This window comes from Anthonomus grandis, chromosome 11 (assembly GCF_022605725.1).
Source record: "Anthonomus grandis grandis chromosome 11, icAntGran1.3, whole genome shotgun sequence".
Classification (NCBI taxonomy): Eukaryota; Metazoa; Arthropoda; class Insecta; order Coleoptera; family Curculionidae; genus Anthonomus; species Anthonomus grandis.
This window is the reverse complement of record NC_065556.1, coordinates 27,561,938-27,583,828: the sequence shown is the minus strand read 5'-3', so window position 1 is coordinate 27,583,828 and position 21,891 is coordinate 27,561,938. Positions and strand designations below refer to the sequence as shown.

The following is a 21,891-nucleotide window of genomic DNA, read 5'->3' as shown; positions in this document are numbered from 1 at the left end:
ATAGAGAAAAAAAAAAGAAATATTTGAAACGCTGAAATCAATCATTTCTTTTAGACATTTATTTTTTTTAGAAAAAATAAGAAGAGAAGAAACATTTGCCTCAACTTCCTGTAAGGGATCAATAATAATTTACTTCAGACATTTAACCTCCTTAGGGTTAATTTTATTGCCCTCAGAAATCAATAGTTCCTTTTTGGTATGTGATGGTTTTAAAAAGAAAAAGAAAAAGAAGAAGAAGAAGAAGGAAATAAACGTTTGGATCAATTAATTGCTTATCAGAAATCAATAATTTATTCTAGGTATGTGATATTCTTGGAAAGAAAAAGACAAAGAAGAAGAAGTAAAGAAACGTTTGGCTCAATTGCCTATAAGAAATCAATAATTTTTTCCAGGCATTTATTGTCCTTAGAAAAAATAAGAAGAGAAGAAACATTTGACTCAACTTCCTGTAAGTGATCAATCATTTTCTTCAGACATTTAACATCCTTAGGGTAACCTTTATTGCCTATCAGAAATCAATAATTTCTTCTAGGTATGTGATGTTCTTAGAAAGAAAAAGAAAAAGAAGAAGAAGACCAAGAAAAAGAAGAAGAAGAAAAGAAACGTCTGGCTCAAAGAAGAAGAAAAATAAGAAGAGGAAAAGAAACGTTTGGCTCAATTGCTTATAAAAAATTAATAATTTCTTATAGGCATTTATTGTCCTTAAACAAAAAAGAAGAGATGAAACATTTGACTCAACTTTCTGTAAGTGATCAATAATTTCTTTGAGGTAGGTGATGTGCTTAGAAAGAAAAAAAAAGAAGAAGAAAAAAGAAGAAGAAGAAGAAGAACAAGAAGTTTGCCTTAATTGCCTATAAGAAATCAACAATTTCATTAAAGCATTTATTGTCCTTAAAAAAAAAGAAGAGATGAAACATTTGACTCAACTTCCTGTAAGTGATCAATAATTTCTTCTAGGTAGGTGATGTGCTTAGGAAGAAAAAGAAGAAGAAAAAAGAAGAAGAAGAAAAAAGAAGAAGAAGAAGAAGAAGAAAAAGAAGAACAGAAACGTTTGCCTTAATTGCCTATAAGAAATCAACAATTTTATTAAGGCATTTATTGTCCTTAAAAAAAAAAGAAGAGAAGAAACATTTGGCTCAACTGCCTGTGATAAATCAATAATTTCTTTTCGGTATTTGTGGTTTGTGATTTCATTATATTTCAGCCAGTGCTTACTGAGACAGATTAAAACAGAATTAAGATGTAAACAGCCTTAAACCCTAGAATCTTATTTCGGATACGTTGGACATTTAAATGCATAACTGAAAAAAACATTTCAATATATATGAGTTAACATAGAATCATTATTTGAAAACGATTTATTTTGATTTATGCTAGTGAAATACCTGATAACTATAAAAAACCAAACGAACTTAATGATTACTTTACTCAACTCTCTAAGAATGCTTCTTTACCAAAACAAGAAAGAATTCAGTTTTAGCTTAATAATAAATTAACTTATGATCAATTTTCGTTTAACAATATTACAGAAGAGCAGGTTTCTAATCTAATACTGAAAATTAAATCAAAAGCTTTTAGAATGGATGATCTGAATATAACATTAATTTTGCTTTGCTCTCTTTTTATTATTCCATTCTTGACCCATATCGTGAACTACCAGATCATATTTTCCCAAGACTTGGAAGCTTGCAAATGTGCTTCTTTTCCTCAAGGTAGCTAATCCGACCGAATTTAGTCATTTTCGATCAATTTTAATTTTGCCTGTGCTTTCAAAAATATTAGAAAAAAATAATGGAATTTCAAACCAATTTATTTTTAAACAGAAATAGAATTCAAAACAATCTGGTATTAGATCGGCATTTAGGTGCAATACTGCTCTTTGTGACATAATAGATGATATAGTCAGTGCTCATGATCAAAACCAAGCAACTGCTTTGGTTCTATTACTAAAGCGTTCGATATGATAAATTACAAGTTGATAGTCGCGATTTTAAAATATGTTGGTTTTGAGGAAACCGCTTATAATATTTTTTTCTTATATTTAACTGATGGGTTTCAAAGGGTAGTTGTAGAGAAAGTATCTTCTGATTTAGAGCGGGTAACCATAGGCGTTCCTCAGGGTTCAATATTGGGACCATTGGTTTTATAGTATTTCTAGTTCAAATATAGTAATATCACTGCAATACTGTCAGTATCATCTATACGCTGATGACACGCAAATATATATAAGTCTTTTCCCATAAGTAACTCTATTAATGCAAATGCTGATATGAGTTATGATTTAAACAAATTACTAACTGTGTCAAATGATCATTTACTTAAAATAAATCCCAGCAAAAGCGTGGCTATATTATTTTGTCCTGCGAATTATCGAACGATTCTCATGGATTTACTGAGCATTAAATTAGGAGATCATTATTATATCTTTTCAGGTTTCTGCGAGGAACCTAGGACTCATCTTAAATAATAATAATAATAATAATAATAATAATAATAATAATAATAATAATAATAATAATATAATAATCTTTCTTTATTTAGCAAAGAGTGCTACATACAAAAAAAAATAAAAATATACAGAGATGTTTGATTAATAATTAAAAACTAAAAAAATCAATCTACGTATGTATGCCGAGACTACAAGTCGTCTTTAAGAAGAAGTTCCTTGTATGTCATACGCATTTATTAATAAGGAACTCCATACTGGATGATCTGAAAAATTAATTTCGGCCCCGACTACCTAGACCACCACCCCCCCCGAAATTTCCATCCCTTAGCCGTTTATATTGAATATACACCATATACATTTTGATTCGGGTATATAGAGTGCGCAAGGCGCGGGACCCCGCTAACCGAAACAGTTGACGAACGGAGCTCGCATAGCGAGCATTAATTTCGGGAAAACGCGCTCGCACACCATTTCACACCGTCAAATATCGGATTTTCTTGTTCCGCACATAGGGAAGACAATCCGGGGGAGGGGTGGAAAAGAAACAAAAGTCGTCGTCGATCTTTGTCTCGCTTGCATCGAGAGGGGGTGAAATTTTCAAAAAAAATTCATGAACTATAAAGTTGAGTGACCGTAAAAAAAAAGGGAAAAATATTTGTGGCTTTTTGGATATTAAAAAAAATATATAATTAATTAATTGTTGAAGAGCAACAGGGTGTCATGTAAGTTGTCTATTAAATCGTTTTATTTGTATTTCCTATGTGTGCTTTAGTACTTTATGTAGCGATTATGATGAGTGACACTGTTATTGCCCTGTCGTTAGCCATAATCATATGAGTAAATATTTGGTTATTTGTAATTATATTATGAATTTATCACACCGTTCAGTCGGTCGTTACCTATTGTTGTACTAAGGAAATCCTGCTAAAAGTTCGAGCTATAAATTAGAAATTTGTGTATATGTTAACGTTTCAATAAGGGGTTTTTGAATTTTTGAGACTAAGCAACAAAAACGTTGAATTAAAAAAGAATTTAGTTTTTTTGATCAGGATTTAAAAGTGAATAATTTCGATGTACGTTTTCCTCCATTTATTATTATATCGTTTTTACTAAAAGGGGCTATATAGGATCGCTATGGACAATCCTGACCCAAAATACGAAATTTCAATGGGTTAAATTGAACTCTATAGCTAAACGCACTTGAAATTTTTTCTGGAAGAAGAGTTCTTCTAATTTCAGGCTTTTAAAGGCGTTTCTTCTTTTGTATCAATTATTTAATGACTTCCATAAGTTGAAAAAAAAATCAATAATATTTAGACATTTGAGGTAATAATTTGTTGTCTTATTCCAGGCTTATGGAGTAGTGTGTTCTTCCAAGAATTCAATGTAATTTTTATCTCTTTTCCAGGAATTGGAAATGCTCATTCTTTTTCCTAAAATTCTAAAGTAATTTCCCATTTTATTCCAGGCATCCCTGGAGAATTTTGATTTAAAATTATTATGAGAAAACTTTATTAAACTTTACCTGAATTCAGGCCTGATTTTGACCAAATTGAAATTTATAGCTAAACATAATTCAGACATTTGAAGTTTAATCTGGAAATACACTAATTTTTATTTGAGGCTTTTAGAGAAATTTCTTCTTTCGTTTCAGGCTTCTAATGACTTCCATCAATGAAAAATGATTTTTCATCTCTTTAAGGCATTTAAAGTAATTATTTGCCTTATTCCAGGCCTATGGTGTATTTGTAGTAGTGTTTTTCTTCCAGGAATTCAATGTAATTGTTGTGTCTTTTCTAGGAATTCAGGGAATAATTATTCATTTTCCTGGACTTTTACAGTAATTTCACATTTTATTCCAGTCGTTTGTAAGGTATCCATGGACAATCTTGATCTAAAATACTAAATTACTTTTAAAGTTATCATGGAAAAACTTTCTAAAACGTTACCTGAATTTGGACCTGATTTCCGTCAACTTTAAATTTACAACTAACATAATTGAAGAGTTTATTCCAGGCATTTGAAATTACTTCTGGAAAAACAGTTTCTTTTTTATTCCAGGCATTTAAAAGGTATCCGTGGAGAATTTTGATTTAAAATACTAAATTACTTTTAAAGTTATTACGAGGAAACTTCATTAAACTTTACCTGAATTCAGGCCTGAATTTGACCAAATTGAAATTTATAGCTAAACATAATTCAGGCATTTGAAATTTCATCTAGAAATACACTAATTTTTATTTCAGGCTTTTAGAGACATTTCTTCTTTCGTTTCAGGCTTCTAATGACTTCCATCAATGAAAAATGATTTTTCATCTCTTTAAGGCATTTAAAGTAATTATTTGCCTTATTCCAGGCCTATGGAATATATATTCTGCTTGAAGGAGTGAGGATGGACGTTTTGCTTGATATCTCAGTTGGTGTTAATTAAATGATATTTTTTCTCTTTAGCAAAGTTAAAGACAGTTAAATTTCCTTTAAAAAACTCTTATGCAGCTTTTATATAATATTAACAGTAGTCCAGATATTTAAGATTAAAAACTAAATCCAATGAATTCTGCTTGAAGGAGTCAGGATGGACGTTTTGCTTGATATCTCAGTTGGTGTTAATTTAATGATATTTTTTCTCTTAAGCAAAGTTAAAGACAGTTAAATTTCCTTTAAAAAACTCTTATGCAACTTTTATATAATATTAACAGTAGTCCAGATATTTCAAATTAAAAACTAAATCCAATAAATTCTGCTTGAAGGAGTGAGGCTGGGCGTTTTGCTTGATATCTTAGTTGGTGTTAATTTAATGATATTTTTTCTCTTAAGCAAAGTTAAAGACAGTTAAATTTCCTTTAAAAAACTCTTATACAACTTCTATATAATATTAACAGTAGTCCAGATATTTCAAATTAAAAACTAAATCCAATAAATTCTGCTTGAAGTAGTGAGTATATACGTTTTGCTTGATATCTCAGTTGCTGTTAATTTAATGATATTTTTTCTTTTAAGCAAAGTTAAAGACTGTTAAATTTTCTTTAAAAAACTCCTATAGAACTTTTATATAATATTAACAGTAGTCCAGATATTTCAGATTAAAAACTGAATCCAATGAATTCTGCTTGAAGGAGTGAGGCTGGACGTTTTGCTTGATATCTCAGTTGGTGTTAATTTCATGATTTTTTTCTCTGGAGCAAAGTTCAAGACAGTTAAATTTCCTTTAAAAAACTCTTATACAACTTTTATATAATATTAACAGTAGTCCAGATATTTTAAATAAAAAACTAAATCCAATGAATTCTGCTTTAAGGAGTGAGGCTGGAAGTTTTGCTTGATATCTCAGTTGGTGTTAATTTAATGATATTTTTTCTCTTAAGCAAAGTTCAAGACAGTTAAATTTCCTTTAAAAAACTCTTATGCAACATTTATATAATATTAACAGTGATTAAGATATTTTAGATTAAAAACTAAATCCAATGAATTCTGCTTGAAGGAGTGAGGATGGAAGTTTTGCTTGATATCTCAGTTGGTGTTAATTTAATGATATTTTTTCTCTTATGAAAAGTTAAAGACAGTTAAATTTCCTTTAAAAAGCTCTTATGCAACTTTTATATAATATTAACAGTAGTCCAGATATTTTAGATTAAAAACTAAATCCAATGAATTCTGCTTTAAGGAGTGAAGCTGGACATACTGCTTGATATCTCACTCGCTGTTTCTTATACTATTTTTTCTTATAAGTAAAATTAAAGATAATTAAATTTCCTTTAAAGAACTCATTAGCTATTTACATTTTCCAGGCATTCTGAGTCACTTTTTACGTCTTTAAGGCCTTTTGGGTAATTTTTTACTTTATTCCAGGCATTTGGCATAGTTTTTTATTCCTCTTAAAAATTCCAAATAGCTCTTTAGATTTTCCAGACACTTGGAATAATTTTTCGCATTTTTCCTTTTATTCCAGGCATTTGGAATATTCTTGATTCCTCAGAAATTTCAAGCAATTTTCCAGATTTTTTAGGCTCTCGATGTAATTTTCCATGACTTTTAGGTATAATGTTTTATTCCTCTCATGCACGAATTCCAAATAACTCTTGGAATATTTTTTTCCTCATGAATTCCTAAAAAAATTATTCAGATTTTGGAGTGTTTTTTTACACCTTTTAGGCCTTTTGAGTAATTCTTAATTTATTCTAAGCATTTGGTTTATTCCTCTTAAGAGTTCCATATAACTCTTCGGAATTTTTAGGCTCCTACAGTAATTTTTTACGTTTTCCAAAAGTTTTAATTAAATTTTCATTTTATTCTAAGCATTATTCTTCAAGAATTCCAAATAATTATTCACTTTTTACAGGTTTTCGGAGTCATTTCCACGACTCTATCGTATCTTTGTATTTATAAATTTCTTGTCACTATTGATTTAACTCATAATAGCTCAGAAAATAATCATTTTAAATGATAATTTCCAACAAAATAACCATCTCTTGATTATTCATTTTCCTAGACGCCTTAAGTAATTTCCCATTTTATTCCAGACTTTTAAAAGGTATCAGTATACTAAAAGGCGCAACACGAAATTACGTTATCAAGAACATTACCTGAATTAACATTTTTTTATCAAATTGGTAAATATTTGCTGTAGTCATCTATTTTTTTAGTGCCAGACTATAAATATTGATATGAGCATATTGAAAAATTCAGTAAGCAATAATTAAAAACCACTAGAAATTTTAATGATCTTTTAATTAATCAGCAAAAGAAGGAAGACAAAACCTTTGATAGAGCACTCTCTAACCATAGTGGTAGTTATCAATAGGATCAATTTTGGATTTAAATGTAAAGTATTTCAAGACTCTCTGGCACTTGTTCCCTAAGAATAAAAGTTGCTGTCTGAAATTCTGACTGTAAATTGATAGTCAATTCAATTTGCATAAATTATTAAGGCGGTACTATATCAAAAAAAAACCCCAATGTCAACAAACGCATTGTAAGTAATAACATAATATTTAAAACAGGTATAGCGCCAATTAATATTGTCTCCGAAGGCATCATTAATATATTTGTTTGGGTTTATCACCCTAATAATATATATGTTTATAGTTTGCGTAATTCATGCATGCATTAATTTATTAAGTTACGTCAGTGTCGTGGTGTTAAAAACTAATTCCTTTTTTTAAGTTAAATGGATAAGTGTGTCGCTAAAGTAACTAACTAGGCACAATGAATATTAATGATGTATTCAAAGAAGTTCATTGAGGATCTGTATTAAAGTGTGTTTTACTGTTTTTTTAGGTTAGGTTAAAAAAAGGGTTTTTCTTATAGATAACGATCCTAATACTGCAACATCAATTTGTTGTTTAAACATTGAGTTAACTCTGACCCGACGACCGTCGTTTATCTAATTATCTATTCATGGTCAAGTTAATCATTTGTCGGGATGTTTGGTGTCAAAAAGTGGAATATTTTAAGGTTTTTCAAATTGATGGGATAATTGGCGCCCGTTTGATCATTTAACGATGGTGCCGCCGATCTTCTTTTGGAAAAATACCGAATTGTTTGATAATATTTGGGTAAAAATAGAACATACTTGAAGTAAAAATTATCTTAAATTTTTTTTTGGCTTTTATGACCCGATTAATGTTGACATAATAAAATGATTATGTTTATTAGGTTTAAGAGCCTAGGTGAGGTATACTGTTTTGTTGTATCTATGTTCAAGTTTGGATTTTCACTATATCGCAAAGTTTAATATGTCCAATCAAAGGTAATTCAACGTACAAATGATTCTTGACAAATGAAAACGTTAAATGCTATTAAGTAATTAGCAAAAAAAAAATGGAAAAAATTGTTTTTTTTTCGTAAATATAACAAGTATTCGCACAGCCCTGCAATTTGACATTTAAGCCCTAAGCAAATTTGCGCATGTCGTTGCAAATATATACCTTTCGACTAAGCTAATATTCCCGTTTCATGTTTAAATTACTATCTGGATATTCCGGAAATTGTGCTTTTCTTGTAATGTTTGTCTAATTACATCGAACAAACACCAATTCTGCGCTAAGTCTTTAAGATAAGTTGGACTGAGATGGTGTTAAAAAAAAGAGAATTGATATTTTTATCCCGGTTGTATTGTTAAATTATAGTCTGGATATTCTAGAAATAGTAGTTTTCTGGCAAGGTATATCTTACATAGAAAAAAACACTATTTCATGACCATTATTTTTTTTGATAATTTAGACTTGGATGGCGATATATAAAAAGAATAATTGATTTTTTTACTTTTTCTTTATCTCCGTTTTATTCATGTCCAATTACATAAAAAAAAACACTATTTTATGACCATTCTTTACGATCATTGAAACTGAGATGACTATTCTAAATTACTGTCTGGATTTTTTGGAAATTATGTTTTTCTGGCAAGGTATATTCAGTTCCATAGAAAAGACACTATTTCTTAGCTATTCTTTCTGATAAGTTAACCCTTTACCGCATCATGTGCCATATATGACCCAAACTACAAAAATATTGTCTAAAATTAAGTTATATTCCTTTACTGCATACTGTATCATATTTGGAACGTACCCGCTTACACAGCAAAATGTACACATCGATAGTATTGTTCAATTATGTTTATATGGTTGCTTTTATTTTCTAGTAAAGTATTTTCTAGTAATTGTAGCTAATATAGACTCCGATGAAAGTGATGATCCAGATTCAGAACCCGACTATTCATCTGATGACGATATGCCCCTATCAGAAATTCGAATATCGAAGAATATTGAATGGCACGAAGGTAATCTATTAAAAAACGATAACGAAATTCAATTTAGAGGTTGTCAGGATCTTCCGGATTCGATTCGTACGCTTGCAACTCCAGTAGAATACTTCAAATTCCTTTTCCCAAAAGAGCTCATAAGTTACATTATAGAGCAAAGTAATTTGTATAATATCCAGTGTCAGCCACACAGGCCTGTCCATACAAAAAGTCATGAGATTGAACAGTTCATCGGAATCTGCATTTTGACTTCTCTAATACAGTTGCCTTCTACAAGAAATTATTGGAATGGTTTATTAGGCCATCCTGCTGTTTTTGAGGTTATGTGCTGCAATAGATTCGAGACGATAAAACGCTTTATTCATTTCAATAACAATAGTCAAATGATCCAAAGAGGTCAACCAGGTCACGATAAGTTATTCAAAATTAGACCTTTTCTTACCCAAATAAGAGACTATTGATACCACGTGAGGAACACCTTGCTATAGACGAGCAAATCATTCCTATCAAAGCTAGAAGTCAACTAAAGCAATATAATCCTAAGAAACCTCACAAGTGGGGTTATAAGAACTTCGTTCTTAGCGGAATTTCCGGGTTCAGCTACGATTTCGACCTTTTTGCAGGATCCCAAAGCAACCAAGTTCCTAACGGGCGCCCCAATTTAGGAATGAGTAGTAATGTAATAAGGTTATCCGAGAGTGTTCCAGGGAATAATTTGGATTTCCTCTATTTTTGAATCGATTTTGTGTAAAAAGGACTGTAGAATTTTTTGATTCAGTTTCGACGCTAAAAAACTTTGTCAAGGCGTCTTAAGTTGTGTTAAATGTGCCTGCTTCCATTATCAACCTGGATCTTTCTGAGGTTGCATTCGATTTTAGGGCTTTAACTGCAATATTAGTTGTATAACCCTCTGCTACATTTACTGGTACACCTTCATTTATGTACGCTCTTTTTAAGCTTGTTACTAAAGCTTCTATGTCAGATGCATATTTTGATGTATCGCTGGATCCTTGTTTAAGAGCTAATAATTTTGCCGAAACTAACTGCGAACTTTCACCCTTAATATTGCTTGTTAGTTTTTGAATTATAATTGGTATGGTATCATTATCGCCAATAAGGTCTCTTGCTTTACCAACTAATTTAGTTTTAATAAGAGCCACGGCATATGCTTCGTGCCCTTCGCAATTTTCTTAGATTAAAGTTAGTGCGTCAATAAAAGATCGAAGTTTATCCGCTGAGCCATCAAAATCATTGCACAAAACCCTGCTGTTGAAATTAAAAAAATCCATTTTAGTCATCGCCATTTTGCCAGTTTCAATTTTAATTTCAGTGTTTGTATTTTCTTCGTCTGAACCCTCTGAAGAGTTTTCACTGTCAATAATATCCTCCTCAATCACTTTTGGATCAATTAGTTCAGTGCACGATGTAGGTATTTTATACGAAACATTTAATACTTGATATACCCTGACTACTTTATCTCTTGAGACGGAAAAAAGTTTTTTAATAGCAAAATACTGTTCTTGACTTAAATTTTTGTAATCATGTAATACAAGTTGCACAAAGTTATTATAGTATTTAAGTAAATTATCCCTAACTTCTTTTTTAATTTCCTCTGATTTAGGTATTTTTTTTTAAGACTCTTTTTGATTCGTTAGTAATTAATATTTTTAAATTTGATAACTTGGTATAAAGTTCTTCCCAAGCTGATGACATAAAAATAACTAAATTTAGCCTAAATTACGGTAAAAAAAATCTAACATAATAGTAGTACATGAAAAATGTAAACAAAAATCCAACATAAAAATTATTATTCAATTATATATATGTAATATGTAACTTTATAATATATTATTTAATATATTATAATATTATAACTTTCGATTACTTTATGAACTAATAACAAAAAAAAATAGTTTTACCCCCAAAAATATTTTAAAACTGCTAAATAGCCAAAAAATCTTATTCTAAATATACACAAATAAATAAAATTACATACCAACTATAATATAACATTTGTGTGGTCCATGTCCTGGGACGGATGCAAAATCTCCTTCTTCCATCTTCCAATAAACAGGTGGCGTTTAATCGCTCGTCCTTAATGTCACTGCTTTCAGGTTTTACTAAAATGTTTTTCTACACCAACACATTGTTTCTTCTTTCACTAACACGAACTCACAAACACAAACCACTATGTAATAGTCTTACTTAGACATCACCAACTGGAGCTTTCAGCATAAGACTTCTTGACAAGTCTCTTTTCATGTTTCTGCGGTAAGCCTTCCTAATTTTAAGTAACACCAAGGTTACAACAGCCACAGTGATTATATCCAGCAGAATACGGATATCCATAGGGACATTTATAGCTTGTTCTTCCACTATAAAATTGGAGTTTACAACACCTGTGTCCGTAACTTCAGCATGCTTGGTGTTAGTAGTACCCATATTGACTCACACTGTATGTTACTGTACATTAGCACACTTTACAGCAACTAGCTCCCATACTTTTACCACGGTTTTACTATAAACATTTTTCTTTTTGTACTATATACATATAGAACAATTACTACTCTTACAGAAAAATGCACTAAAAAATGGTGTTTGGCACTGGCAGGATCGCCATGTGAAGGTTCGATTTAGGAATTATAAATAAGAATGCCAAATGCGCTTACACCATTGTATATTACTCTCTTCGATGATATCTGGTATATTAGTAGTTATTTAAAAACAGTGTTCTACATAATTGTCGTGCATACGTGTGCAATAATATTGCATAAATATTTAATAATAATAATAATTCATTGTATAACAAATTAATATACAGTATGATACTTGAAAATAAATAACATATATCACTATTATATTATTGTACCACACAACTATAAACTATTTTTTGACAATTGGTTTACTAGCATACCTTTGATGATTTACTTACATAAAGAAGGGATATTGCCTTTAGGGACAGTGAGAGCCAATCGTATACCATGTACATTACCATCTGAAAAAGATATGAAAAAAACTGGTCGTGGCACAATAAAAGAAAAAATATCTCGCATAATGTGGATATTGCAACAGTGTCATGGTATGATAATAAAGTCGGGACCACCCTTTCTACCTATGTTGGTTTTGAACCTCGTGGTGAGAAAAAAAGATTTTTCAAAAAAGAAAACATAAAATGATTGAATGCCCTTGAAGTGTTTTTGTTTACAATAATTATATGGGAAGCGTCGACCTTCTGCATGCCATGTTGGGATTTTATAGGATTAAAATTCGATCAAAGAAATGGTATTTACGCATATTTTTTTACATGTAGGATTTGTGTTGCGTAAATGCTTGGTTATTGTGGAGACGCAGCAATAAAGAATTTGACCTACCCCTTAAGGACTTCAAGATGGCCATCGCAGATTCTTTATGCAATGCTAATAAAGAATATAAAAGAAGAGTAGGAAGACCTTCAGCAGAGGTTCAGACATTATATTGCTTGCTTTTTTTATAACATTGTTAAATATAAATGTCCTATTTATCTTAATAAGAAAGTAGTATACCGTACGGATATCCATAATCTTAATATACGAAGAAAACATATTTTTACAATCCCAAGACACAATAAAGAGTCTTTCAAAAAGGGATTTTCATATAACATAGCCTCCACCCTTAATAAATTCAAAATTAATACATTTAATTTTTCTGTTGTGTATTTAAAAACTAAAATCAGGCAGCAACTCCTTTAGCAAATTTAGATTTTTATCATTGAGTTTAGCAGATCTAGGGTAGATGTAGATAATAATATTATTATTCGTCCACATTGTTAGTTTGGTTTAATGTAAGTCTTTTTGCCTACTTTATATATAATTGGGTTACTGGCAAAAATTGAGGAATTATTGTGAAGGTTATTTGAGTGCTCTAATGAAAAGTGTATAGCAATGCATGGGCTTTAACAGCCCCTTCCTTGGGAGGAATGCTGAATAAAAAGCCTTTTGTTCCAGTATTATATGTATGTAAATATTATAAACTATGTAAATGTTATGGAACAATAAAATGATTTATTATTATTATTATTATTATTATTATTATTATTATATGCTATAAAAAAGAAGCGTGGACCTACCAAAGAAATTCCTCAACAAGAGGTGCGTCTTGATGGTATTGACCATTTACCAGAATAAAGTGAACAACAAAGATCAAGATGCAAGTTTCCATTGTGTGAATATAAATCTTTTGTGTCTTGTACGAAATGTAAAGTTTTCTTGTGTTTTAATAAAGACCGAAATTGTTTTTTGAGGTTCCACACTGAATAAATGATAATGTTGTTGCATAATGTTCCATATATGTCACTTTCCATTTTTTTATAAATAAATAAAGCAAATATTAAACAAAAATTTTTTTGGTATTTTTTACATAAATAAAGCGTATTCCTCCATCCCTGGGAATTTTTTCGAAAAAAACAAAAAATTCATGCAGTAAAGGGTTAAACGAATTGATTTTTCCACTTTTTTTTAATCCTCTTTTCACTTTTAAATTACCGCCTGGATATTCTGAAAATTGCGTTTTTCTGGCAAGGTATGATCAATTACATAACAAAAACACATTCATTTCATGACCATTTTTTATGATAAATTTGACCGAGATGGGATTATAAAAATGATAAATGATAATTGAAATGTTCCATTTTTTCTTATATATCCGCTTTATTACTGCCTGGATATTTTGGAAATTGTGTCTTTCTGGCATCGTTACATAGAAAAAACACCATTTTATCACTATTCTTTACGTTATCTTAAACTGAGTGAGGCAACACAATATGAATTATAAAAAATAGTTTTTTCCAAAAATATAGAAATTTGAACTCACTGAATTTATTTCATTTTACCATTTTGAAAGAAATATACAGAGTGTTCCAAAAAAGCCGAGTGATACAAAACATAACTGTATCAAAGAATAACGTCAAATAATATTTATAACTCAATTAGGTTTCACCGAATGCGCATTAACACTTTTACACCAAATACGTTCTCCCCTTCTCATTTCTCCGCACGTTTAATTGAATATATGGGAATGTCATGATCACGTGCCCAATTGACTTTAAATTGCAATAAATGGATTAGAAAACCGCGAAAATACGATTAATAGGACGTTCTATCCAGATTCCATATCGTCGAGATAAACGCGGTAATACCCTACTTAACAAACTTAACACATCTTTAATGTCAGAAAGTAAAGGGTCACGGATTGTTATTGAATTTATTACCACTTTATATTTAAATGAATGTTTTTATGGGCCTGCGGCACTTTACCCGGTCGTTTTTCACATCTCGTCGTTAAAATCGTAATAAATCTGTTGCTTAATTTTATATACTCTTCAATGACGAATATACTACAATATTTATTTATTTAAAATATTTAACGGAGAAACTCCAATAATAGAGTTGAAAAAATACATATATATGTCACACTGAACTCGTATAGAGCTGACAGACAAGGAGTGTGTTCAAATAACCCATTAATTAATTAATGTAAAAATTATAAATCTCCTGGATCTCTCCTTTCTTCCAAAAGTCCTAACTGCGGAAATCTTTTAAGCAAACGATCATGTGAAAAGCCGACTTCCATTACACTCTTGAATTCATTCAATATCAATATTGTCAAGTATTGATATTGTCAAAAATTTAACGGATAACTTTTGAACCAATGCAACTAAAAGGGTGATTTAAGTAATTTTAAAGAGTCCTTACAATTTTCTTTTAAAAAGTCTTATACAACTATTTTCTAGCTGTGACAGTTTTGGAGTTATAGCCCTGAGAATTTTGGGTGATGTTACTTGGGACGGCAGGCTGGGAAGTTTAATGCATAACTTTTGAACGGTTTTAGGTAAAATAATTCTCTTAAACCTAATGCTGAAAATTTGCCAGATTTTTCGATAGCCAGTATACAAGAATCTTTACTATTTCCTTAAAAATGGTTCAAATTGGTTTAAAATTACCTCAATTAGTTTGGAAAACTACGGTTTTTATTTTAAAAAAAATATTTAAGTCATTAATCTTAATGAAATATTTTTACAGGCTTTTAAAGGCGATGCTGAAAATTTTTCCAATTTTTTGGACATTCAATATAAAAACCTTCATAATTCCCTCAAAAATGGTTCAAATTTATTGAAAATTGCCGCAATTTATTTAGAAAACTTCAATATCTATTATAAAAAATATACCAAGTCAATATTTTTAATAAGGAGTTTTTTAGAGGCTAACAAAAATGATTGTCAACCCTTTACCAAATTTTATGACACCCAATACAGTAACCTTTACAATTCCGTTATAAATGGTCCAAATTTATTAGAAATTACCTCAATTTGTTTGAAAGATTAAGGTTTTATTTAGAAAAACACTTTAAGTCAGTATTTGTAATTAGGAATTTTTTACAGGCTGTCAAACATGATGGTGAAACTTTTCGCAATTTTTTAGACATCCAATATAAAAACCTTTACAATTCCTTGACCAATATTTTAAATTTGTTTGAAATTAAAATTAAATATTCTTAATAGGAACTTTTTACAGGCAGTCAAACACAGTTACAGTTTTGTCAAAAATGGTTCTTGAACTTCGGGATTCAATTCATTGAGTATGTAATTAAACAGCATAGAAGCAACTTCGTCTGCTCCTTTTTTTGCGGCGGTTTCTGTGTACGTATAAAAAAATGCCTCACCACTGGCTAAAACGTGAATATTAAAAAAATAGAACGATAACTGTCGTTTGTAGTATACGTCATTAGTGCTAATGTTTGGCAGTGGCAAGTTCTTTTGATAATCCATAGCAATAGCTTCAATATGGCGGTGTTGTTGAGCTCTTTTGCGTTCAGATCGTTTTCTTTGATAAAAAGCCTCTGCCTTCTTAAGGTGTTAATTTGTCACATGTAATGTAGCAAGGTTTGAAGCCTGTGAAGGATCTGCAATTTTTGCTTTATATTCATCGCAACTGCTGCATGTGTCACTGCGCGACATCATATAAAATTGATCTAGTCGGATGTAATTCCTTAAACATTTGGAACATTTTCTTAACGTTTAACTCCTCTGGTAGGTAGGTTTTTTTCGACTTGTAAAGGCTATAGTGTGACTGTCTACCTTTAAATGATCGAATATGAGCAAAGACAGCATTAGTAGTTTCTTGGTGTAACTTGTTTGGTCGATTGGAATGTCGACCACGACCATCTTCACCAACATGTCCGTCTTTAACAAGCTTTTGCTGGATGTTTTGAATGCGCTTCGCTGATATTCCATGTAACGACAGCATTGCCTTGTAGCAAACGGGAATCTCTTTGGCTCCATTATCTCGCATTACTCGAACCTTGAAAGAAATTAACTACTGTAAAACAAGTAATGAGCTAGAACAATAATACAACTTACCTTATATTTGTAGGAGAATGAGTGATAAACTACATCTTCATCGTTAGCTTTTCTTTGGCGCCGTCTTTTAACTGGCTTATGCGAAATGAGACCTGCCAAGTATAAGGTCTGCTCATTATAGAATTTTATTTCATTAAAGTTTGCAAGTTAATATTCTTAATTGGGATTTTTTTACACGCTTTCGAACATAATGGTGAACATTTATTTTTATAAAAATATTTTAATAGTACAGGCAATTTCCTTCAAGAAAGTCTTATATAAGTGTTTTGTAACTAATACAGCTTTTGAGTTATAGTACAAAAACCTTTATTATTTCCCTAAAAATGGTTCAAATTGGTTTAAAATTACTTCAATTAGTTTAAAAAAAAAATTCAATTTTTATTAAAAAAAATATATTTAAGTCATTAATCTTAATGAAATTTTTTTACAGGCTTTTAAAGGTGATGCTGAAAATTTTTCTAATTTTTTGGACATCCAATATAAAAACCTTCATAATTCCCTCAAAAATGGTTCAAATTTATTTAAAATTACTGCAATTTATTTAGAAAACTTCAATATTTATTACAAAAAATATACCAAGTCAATATTTTCAATAAGGAATTTTTAAGAGACTATCAAAAATGGTGGTCAACCCTTTCTCAAATTTTAAGACACCCAATACAGTAACCTTTACAATTCCTTTACAAATGGTCCAAATTTATTAGAAATTACCTCAATTTGTTTGAAAGATTAAGGTTTTATTTAGAAAAACACTTTAAGTCAGTATTTGTAATTAGGAATTTTTTACAGGCTGTCAAACATGATGGTGAAACTTTTTGCAATTTTTGAGACATCCAATACAAAAACCTTTACAATTTCTTTACCAATATTTTAAATTTGTTTGAAATTACTTCAAATTATTTATAAGACTCAACTTTCTATTTTAAAGGAGACTGCAAATCAATATTCTTAATAGGACATTTTTTACAGGCAGTCAAAAATAATGGTGGAAATACTCCTAATTTCTTGGACTGAATAACTTTCACACTTTTATCAAAAAAAGGTTAAAATGTATTCAAAATTCTCTTAATTCGTTTAAAAAACTTCAGTTTCTATTATGAATAACTTTGCAAGTTAATATTCTTGATTGGGATTTTTTTTAGAGGCTTTCAAACATAATGGTGTAAATTTCCCCCGATTTTTTGACACCTCAAAAAAAAAACCTTCATAATTTCCTCAAAAATAGTCCAAATTTATTGTTTGTTGCTCCAATTCGTTAAGAAACCATTAGTTTTTACTTAAAAATATATTCCAAGTTAATATTTTGAAAACGAATTTTTCTATAAATTGTCAAAGAATGATGATCCATTTATGTCCAAAAACACCAATTTTTTGTTTTATTTTTATGAAGCAGTCTTCAACAAATATTTTATAATTCCAGGTGTCTTGGTAGTTTTCTTATTCCAGGCAGTTGAGGTCATAAGTATTTTCCAATTTCAGGCAGTGTTTAATCGATTGTGTATTAATTTCTTCCATTTAGTGAGCTATCGCCAGGCAATTTATTCTAGTAATTTAAATTATTATTAGACGTGAACCGTTTACAAAATTCATTTCAAATTACTAATCCGAACTTCGAACTAATTATAAATAATTAGGATTTAAATAAACACGAGTGGCATATTTATTTTTAAACTCAAACACTCCAAAAAAAAATCTAAAAATAGCAGGACTAGAATACGTTCCATATCCACTTATAACTATAATTAATATCCCCATGGAGTTCCCGTTTATCTAATTCCCTTTACAATTACATCAAAATTCGAGAACTAACCACATCAAAAATGTATAAACCCCTTTTGTTTTATTAGGAATGGATAATGCGGGTGCAAACTCTACCTCGGCCAGGATTTATTCGGTCTGGCGGTCGAGGGCTCGCTAAACTTTGTTGGTGAATTTATTGCCGCACGTTCAACCCCCGGGGATACCCCCAATAATGTTTAACACATCCCCAGTTATAATTTGGTCGTGTTATATCAATTTTTCGTCGACGTACGAGACATTATGTGATTGTTTTATGCATAATGAGTATTATTTATATTTTCATGCCAAAAATTAGATTGTTTCTCACTTAAATTGAATTCCCTTTAGGTGGTAGATCATCCTCCATAGTAAATCAATACACGTAGGGAAATTCATTCAATTAGATCAGGCAGGAAATTTCGTTACGGGGCAATCGGTAATTGCCAGAGGGATATTGTTAATAGATCGTTCCATGATCAATGGTCGCACGAATGCACCCTAATCGTCCGGATATTCTTAGCTGGAAATTGTATTATTATTATTAAGCACGTTTCGTCATTAATATAAAAATTCACTTTATTAAAATCATTGTTGCACCGTTTATAATACAATATAAAGGCAATGCAGTGCCGAGTTTCCTTTTTACTTTACCCTGAAGAAAATACCTTAGGGACGTTGGAAGTTATTGGATATTGTATTGGAATAGCACCACTCATATATCGCCGCTATGAAAGTTTTATCAATTTTAAATTGCTTAGGCATGTGAGGATCAAAGTAATGATTTTGGGTTTATAGGAGTGTGTTGTTGCTTATACAGGGTGGTCCAGTTTAAAGGTCATCAATTTTAATACGTGATAGAGAACTTAAAAAGAAATAGAAGACTTTCATTATAACATTTTTCTCAGAAATGTTTAATATCAATTAAGAAAAATTATTTGTTTACTTTATGATAACTTTTAAACTACTAGCTCAATTTTAATTAAATTTCGCTTGCAGGTTATTATAGTAAATTGTCAATTATTGATGAAGCCAATTTAAAAAAAAAATTGCCAGTGGCGTAACATACGGAGGGACTTTGTTGCCTCAAATCTGCGAGGTAATAAAATATTTTTTTTATAATAAGTCAACTGTTAGACTCTACATTTAATTTGGATAAAAAAAGTAACTCCTGCAAAATTATGATTTAAGGCACTGTTTGCAAGTTAAGCACTGACATTTTTTGGCATGAAAAACCACCTGAAACCCAAGAGTTATTTACGATTGCAATGAAATAATATTTCTCGTTTGTAGATAGTTCGACCACATAAGAAGAATAGTTGCCTGGAAGAATACATTTTTTTGTTTCTTACAGGCAGTTGCACCCATTTTTATTGAGAAAATTGGCCTGAAAAATGTCTTCAAATCATTTGAAAGCAATAATTTTTTTATTCCTTCCAGGCACTTAACGAATTTTTGTTTTAAATATTGAAAAATTGACTACAAAAAAGTGGTGAAATATTTGATATGAAAAACTTATTCTTTGGTGGTTGAATTATCTACACACTATTTTCTTTGCAATCGTAAGTGGTTCGTGGATCTCAGGGGTTTTTCAGGCCAAAAAGTGGACAAATTTCCAGTTTTTACCTTATTATCCTTTCCACTTAGGCTCTAAATTATCTTAAATCATACAAACAAAAATACCGCATTTTCTTAAGCAACATAAACATTTCTTCGAGTTTTTTTTTGGAAAAATGACATTTTTTTCCTATATTGTTGACGGTATTTATTGAAAAATGGCTAAAAAAAAAATTATTCTTTCAGGCAGTTGAACGTATTTTAAGCCATGACTGAAGAGTGACATGCGGTAAAAACCCCAAAAATACACTTTTAAAAATCATTGACGATTGCCATGATCCATACTCCTTGTCTGTAGATGATTTAATCACATCATAAAAAATTAATTTTAAGGCAATTCATGCCTTGAATAAAGAGTTAAATGCGATTAAAATAAAATGATACTTCTCAAGTTTGAAAAGCATTCTTTAAAGGTAAAAAAAAGAAGTCAGTATCTTCTTATTATCAAGAAGAGACTGACTTTCTGAAGAACGAAATTCATTCTGTGTCGGCACGTATGCCTTCTTATGCTATTTTACGTATGGCAAATTAAAATCACCAAGAAAGCATTAGGATGCCTATTCTTATTTTTTTTTATTTATTGTATTTATAGCAGGGTAGAATCTTATGTAAGTTTTATAAATTTTGAATTGCTTAGGCATGTGAGAATCAAAGTAATGATTTTGGGCTTATGGGGCTGCGCTATTGCTTATAGAACCTGGTGGTAAATTATTTTTGTAAAAAAGTATGTTTTCAAGTAAAGAATCAAAATCTGTGAGGAATTGGTATAATTGGACCCCATCTCAGACTCAGAAATTATTTTTTTATGAAAGAGTGTATCTCATCTGTGATGAATGTAATTATCTAGGAAAAGTGATAATTGAAGATGACTTATTTTTTAAGTGGAGAGGAAAATGAGGACTTTTTACCCATTTTCTGGCATGAAAACCCATTAATAATTGCCTGGAAGAATAAATTTTTTTGTTTCTTATAGGCAGTTGTACCTATTTTTATTAGGAAAAATGGCCTGGAAAATGTCTTCAAATCATTTAAAAGCAATATTTTTTTAATTCCTTCCAGGCACTTAACGAATTTTTGTTTTAAATATTGAAAAATGGACTACAAAAAAGTGGTGAAATAATGGAAATGAAAAACTTATTCTTAGGTGGTTGAATTATCTACACACTATTTCCTTTTGCAATCGTAAGTGGTTCGTGGACCTCAGGGGGATTTTCAGGCCAAAAAGTGGGCAAAAGTCAGGATTTATCCAGTTTTTACTTTATTACCCTTTCCACTTAGGCTCTAAATTATCTTGAATCATACATACAAAAATACCATATTTTCTTAAATAACATAAACATTTCTTCGAGTTTTTTTTTGGAAAAATGACATTTTTTTCCTATATTGTTGACGGTATTTATTGAAAAATGGCTAAAAAAAAAAATTATTCTTTCAGGCAGTTGAACGTATTTTAAGCCATGACTGAAGAGTGACATGCGGTAAAAACTCCAAAAATACACTTTTAAAAATCATTGACGATTGCCATGATCCATACTCCTTGTCTGTAGATGATTTAATCACATCATAAAAAATTAATTTTAAGGCAATTCATGCCTTGAATAAAGAGTTAAATGCGATTAAAATAAAATGATACTTCTCAAGTTTGAAAAGCATTCTTTAAAGGTAAAAAGAAGAAGTCAGTATCTTCTTATTATCAAGAAGAGACTGACTTTCTGAAGAACGAAATTCATTCTGTGTCGGCACGTCCGCCTTCTTATGCTATTTTACGTATGGCAAATTAAAATCACCAAGAAAGCATTAGGATGCCTATTCTTATTTTTTTTAATTTATTGTATTTACAGAGGGTAGAATCTTATGAAAGTCTTATAAATTTTAAATTGCTTAGGCATGTGAGGA

General features: G+C 30.3%; 1 protein-coding gene across 1 annotated transcript in view; it reads left to right on the top strand.

The window, feature by feature from the left end:
* The first annotated feature begins 2,852 nt into the window (after positions 1-2,852).
* The window catches only part of LOC126742177 (5-hydroxytryptamine receptor 1-like), a 205,051-nt gene continuing 186,012 nt past the window's right edge, over positions 2,853-21,891 (top strand). The window contains exon 1 of the mRNA XM_050448752.1: positions 2,853-3,171. The gene's annotated coding sequence lies outside the window, so the exon portion shown is untranslated. The remainder of the gene's footprint in view (positions 3,172-21,891) is intronic.